We start from the raw sequence: 6,000 nt of genomic DNA on the forward strand, positions 1-6,000 counted from the left end.
ATCTTTTAAGATTTGTTCACATTACTAGCCTTAAGAGTGTGTTTTTTCCTGTCCTTGGTTCGTGAGCCACTGACAGGGAAATGACAATGGATGGACTGAGGGTGACTGTGTGGCCGTCTTCAGGATGACGTAGGGAGGTTCTAGGCCTGAGCCTCCAGTCATCTCAAACAGATGTCACACCATGGGGGATGATTAGCCTCTTATGCTTCAGAATGTTCCAGAACAACAAAAGGATGAATTGTGACACACCAGAAAATAAAAGATAGGCACATTTCTAAGGCATGCTCCCAGCCAGTGGGACCGACCAGCTGGCCTGGCTCATCGATGAGAGATGCTATTTGAGTTGTCAGTTTGGTTGCCAGGCCTCACATCTGTAGCTCGGGATGTGCCCACTTGTCTCTGAGATCTGTGCCTGCTGTTGAAACTCATTCAAAGGGAACAGTCCTTGGAATTAAGTTCCACTGTGGAGAAAGATAGTCTTTAATCTGTCTGGAGGCGAGGCTTCTTCTTGGGTGCCACCCCTGGACATCTCGGAACCAGGAGTTCCACTGTGAGGATGGTTTCCCAGAACTTAGCCCCTCAGAAATATTAAAGAAAGACCTGTGGTGTGTTTGCGGGCTTCTATGTGGTCTTTTTGGAGCTCAGTGTATGTGGTGGGTTGAGGATGAGGATGGAATATGGGCAGGAGCCAGGGTTTATATGACATCAAAGGAATTTCATTCTTGAAATTTATACTGCCTCCAAGGTTCTCTTTTTAGGTGGATTCTGCCAGCTCATGTGTTCTTTTTCTTTGTGGCCTATAATGTTTTAACGTCAGTATTACCAGTGACTTAATCTGACTCTCACCTTGTTGGCTGTTATCAGTCAGAGTTCAGTGCAGAAACAGAAGCAACTTCTTTTAACTGGGGTGCTGCTAAGTCCCATATTAGATAAACCTCACAATCCCAGTGATTTAGCACAATAGCAGGATTTTTCTCCCTCACTTCAGTGACCACTGTTTTCACCATTTTCTCCTTGGCCGTCGCATCTATAACATCTTCCTCGTCTTCAACACCATTTTTTCTCCCTCACACACCAGCTTGATTTTGTCCGGTGCCACTATGATGGGATACAGCTTCTCTTCCAAGATGACTGTCTTCCAAACAGTGATTCAGGGACCCAGGCTGGTTCCATTGCACCCTGTGGCTCCACCATCTCCACACACAGCTTCCAAGGTCATTGTGCTTGTCTGCATCAGACAAGAAGAAGGGAGAAGAGTGTGGAAGATCTTAGGTGGAGGTTGTTTAGCTCAGGGCTGAAAGTGGTGTCCAACTGTGACGGATTGTGATGGCTCACAACTCATTAACATAGGGTCATGCCTAACTGCAAGGGAGGCTGGAAAACATAGTTTAGCTGATACATAGGAAAAAAGAAAATGGGTTGGTGAGCAGCCAGCCAGTCTGCCTCATTGCTGTAGGTATCTCAAGGAGAAAAGGTTGTAATACAGAGAATTAAGTGCTTACAAAATCACTGAAAGGCTGGGGGCTTGGCAACCAGAGGCTGCCGTTTAAGGTTTGGCTTAGACCCCTGACAACAACCCAGAAATAAAGAAATTGCATCTTCTGCTACCACTGGGGTCACCTACACCCTCCGAACTGGTACCAGATATTGGAAAATGGAGCCCATCTGCTGCCAACTCTCGCCTCTGCTGGTGCCCATTTATCCACTTGCACACCTGGAACACCTTCCACCTTCCAGAGCTAGCATAAGTAGATCTTGTTCACTGTATCTAAATGAGCCCAGAACTGTATCTACACAGGAGAATGGAAAATGTAGTTTTTATCTTCCTCCCTCTATAATACAGGGAAGATGATGAAGAGGCTGGAAATTGACGCCAGTGCCAACAGACAATATCTGGCACAGCCACCTCATTCCTTGACCACAGCTTTCACCATTACTGCTGCTCCCATTTTGTCTCCTGTGACTGCTTCCTTTAGCACCTCCTTCATCCCTTGGTCGTTCATCACTCTTTTTTCTTTATGCTCACATCCAGTGGTGGCTTTGCCTGACGCCATCACAGTGGGAGAGAGTTTCTTCTCCAACAGCGGTCCCCCTGAATAAGCCTTCAAAAGGGAGCTGACTTTTACAACTTTATGGCTCCTCTTCCATCCATCTCAGGGAACCACCGATGTCCTAGGACAGGCTTGGGCTCCTCAATTCCTTTTTGAGTATGAGAATAAGTATTTCTTCTATTTGTGGGACCATCCAGAAACATCCAGAATTCGGGGTATGGCATGTCCCTCATTTTCCCCCTGTTCATCATCCTTGAAATATTGGCTGATATTTTTCCCCAGCAGACCTAGGGGGTCCTTTGGCTGAAGGCTACCTTTGGGAGATGATGCTTTAGCCAAAACTCCTGAGGTGGCAGTGCAGACAGAGACGACCCCAGGGCCTTCAATAGGCTCTGATTTGCTCCTGAAGAGAATCCTGGTAGGTACGATAGCATGATGTTCCTTTCCAATGATACCACACAATTTGTGGGTTTTCTCAGAACTACCCTGGGTGGGCTGCACCATAATGAGTTCCACAGCTCCACTGAGGCCATCTGCTGCTTGCTGGAGCCTGGGTGGCAGATTTTAGCAGGATCTTGCAAGTCAATGAGTGAAGGCAGAACTGCCCTGGAGAGGAGGTATTTTGGCAACATAAGCTCAGGGAATTAGTTTGGGAAAGAAAGTTTATAATAACAGTGTTCTAGTTTCTGCTGAATAAAACATTTTGAGAACTTCTCTTCTCCCAGCAGAAAAACAAAATACCCTGGTGGCAATAGAATGGTTGTTCTTTTTAAATGCTCTTTTTAATAAAAATCAGATATTTGCAGTCATTTGACCTCTACACTGCTCCTCCCCCTGATCCTGTACTGGGCAAGCTTACGTATTGTCAAGCTTCTCCTCTAGCTTCTGTTCCTTGGATCCAGCATCTTTACCTTTCCTGGAATCACCCTTTCTAGTCTCACTGCCTCTCCCCACCCAGTTCAGGGCTTCCACTTTGCGTGCCTCAGGTGCTGCGTACTTACCTAATTGGTCTGTCTGCTGCCAACCTCTTCCTCCTCCGCCTTGTCCTACACATTGTTGCCAGATGAATCTTCCTTAAATATAGCTCTGAGGCTACCACTCTTCATTGATGACCAGATTAAGCATACTGTCAAGGCCATCCATTGTGTAGATTCTGTTTCCTGGTTACTTCATCACACTTTCTAGCCAAACTGCATCACTCGCTGTTCCCTGAAAGGACCCAATCCTTGTCAGATTCACTATTTTCCCTTTGCCTTATTCACCCTCCCTTTTATCCTGCCTCTCTTGAAATTTCATCTATTAGTGCTCATCCCAAATATTCATATATGAAGCCTGTCTTAATGCCCCTTCATCAGAATGAAATCTCACCCACTGTGAACACCGATGCACATTACTTTCCTTTTCTCAGTTTCTCTCATTATACAATGATTTCTAATTTTCTCTTTGGACCAATCTTGGCAGATAATAAAGATTACCTACCTTTATTATATATCTCTTATTATCTAATCCTCTCTTTGTCCCAATCTCTGTAGATGATAAACTCCTGGAAGGCAAGGCAGTAACTGCCACCTCTCTGTCCCCCAACATCACTCCACAGAGTGCTTTGTACATGGTGCACACTCATGTTCTGAGACTGAAGTTCTCTGACACAGCCCTCCTCTCAGCCTTCCACAGAAAGGGAGCAGCACAGCTACCTGGATTTATTGCTTTTCCCAGGAGAGGCAATTATAACGCTTTATCTTTCCCCTTTGGCTTTCAGCCAGTGGCTCTGCACTTAGTATCTAATTTTCTTTTTGTTTAAAGGAAAGTTCTGTTTTCTCAGTTGAACAAAATGATAATGGTAATCAGAGTTGCTGCTATTTATGGAAAGCCTACTCTTGAAAGCCACTGTGCTTTACATGTGGACTCTCACTTATTAATCATCAGAGAAATCTTATAAATTAGATATTATTATCCTACTCTACGGATAAGAAAATCGAAGCTCAGAGAAGTTAAAAAACTTGCACCAAAATCACTAAAGTGGTAGATTAGAGTTGGACTTAAGAGTTGAACCTAGATCTGTTGGCTTAGGTCCTTTCCAGTAAGTCCTACTAGAAAAGGATGACTTAAGGGAGGGGTGGATGCGAGGCTGTGGCTCAGTTTTCCTGGGATCTAATACCCTGAGGCTTTCTAGCAGGAGAAGTGCATACTTCCATTGCAGTTTAGTTATGCTAAGCCCCTGGTTCCTCTCCATCCTGGTGCAGGGCCTAGGAGAGGACAGGGAAATGGAGTAAAGCCCCTGCTTGGGTCTGAGTGCCCTTGGTGAGCCTAATGTAATTAAGGTCCCATATGTCTTTAATGCTGCACTCACTCTGTGCTTACTCCAGAGATCTCCAGAGCTCCTGGACCTATCACTGCATCAATGGGAGACGTTAAATTATGGGAAAACTGACTCCTTGCTACATGATCCAGGTCATCTGCTTGCTGAGGGGAAGGCAGCTGAAAATGGGTGTAGTTTATGCTAGATTAAGACAATCTCATATGTCTTACTTTAGGCATCAAAACTGGGTATGCTGGGATAATTCAGTGCTAATTTTTAAAGAACTCTAGAAAACAGCATCCTAGCATAGTGCTTAAAGTAGTTATTTAATAGACATTAATTGGATAAGAGAACAATGAATTCAGGAATATAGGAATGAATGAATGGTATTTAAAGTTTTCTTTTTGTCATGGCAAGCAATGGGGAATAATGGGAAAAATGGTATTTTCCAATTATAAGTAGTGTAACTTTGGGCAACATTATCTCTGAGACTTGGTTTTGTCATGTATAACATAGTTATGTTAATACTTGCTGTCAAGAACTGTCAAAAGTCTGAAATTTTACTCTGCTTCCAGCTATCGTGTTAGTATGCCACAATTTCAAAGATGTTGGCAGAAGACGTGGACTTTCCGGTCAGATACACCAACTTTATTACTCATGGCATGGCAAAGCATGAACATCACAGTATTTGTATAAGTTCCCCTTGCAAATGGCTCAGATGGATACCCGCACACTGTGAGCTGTGTTACAGGAGAGGAACCCCAGGCTTAGGGATCTTGAATTTATAATTCAAGCATGCCTGCTCTTTCCTCTGGAGAGTGAAACTAACCCTACTTTTCCAGGCTGTTTGTTATACAAATGTCCTTGAGAAGATATCCTGAAACAAAGGGAGCTATTGCTTTCCTCATAAGACGTGCGGAAATGCATGAGACCCACGAAGAATCATCTCCCAACACCACCTCGTGAATCTTTTTTTATGAAGGTTAAATAAACCGCGTTCTGCTGTGGCGGCCCGCGGTTTGCCAGTTCAGATCCCTGGCGCGCACTGACGCACTGCTTGTAGAGCCATGCTGTGGCAGCGTCCCGTACAAAGTAGAGGAAGATGAGCATGGATGTTAGCTCAGGGCCAATCTTCCTCAGCAAAAAAAGAGGAGGATTGGCATCAGATGTTAGCTCAGTGCTGATCTTCCTCACACACACACACAAAAATATTAACATGTTGTATCGGTCAAGATACTCCAGGTTATGCTGCAGTAACAAATGGCTTCCCAAGTTTTTGTGTCTTAAACCTCCAAAGATGTATTTCTTCTTAATGCCACCCACTTATGGGGAATCAGCTGGGAACTCTGATCCAGGTCATCTTCACTCTGGGTCCTAGACTGAAGGAGGCTTCATTATGCGGCACATTGCCATGGCAGAGGGAAAGCGAGTGTGCAAAATAGCATGCTGGCTCTTAAAACTTCATTTGCATCTCTTCTGCTCACATGTCATCGTCCAAAGCAAGTAACATGGCTAAACTTAACTTCGAGGGGGAAGGGAAGTGTACCCAGAAGAAGAATCTGATATATTTATTTGGTGGGCAGTACAAAATACTGCACACAAATACAAAGTCCTTGCACAAGACCTGGTACAGTAAAATGGTAGCGTCCC

The sequence above is a fragment of the Ceratotherium simum genome, chromosome 7 (assembly GCF_057802395.1).
Source record: "Ceratotherium simum simum isolate JZ-2026a chromosome 7, ASM5780239v1, whole genome shotgun sequence".
Lineage (NCBI taxonomy): Eukaryota > Metazoa > Chordata > Mammalia > Perissodactyla > Rhinocerotidae > Ceratotherium > Ceratotherium simum.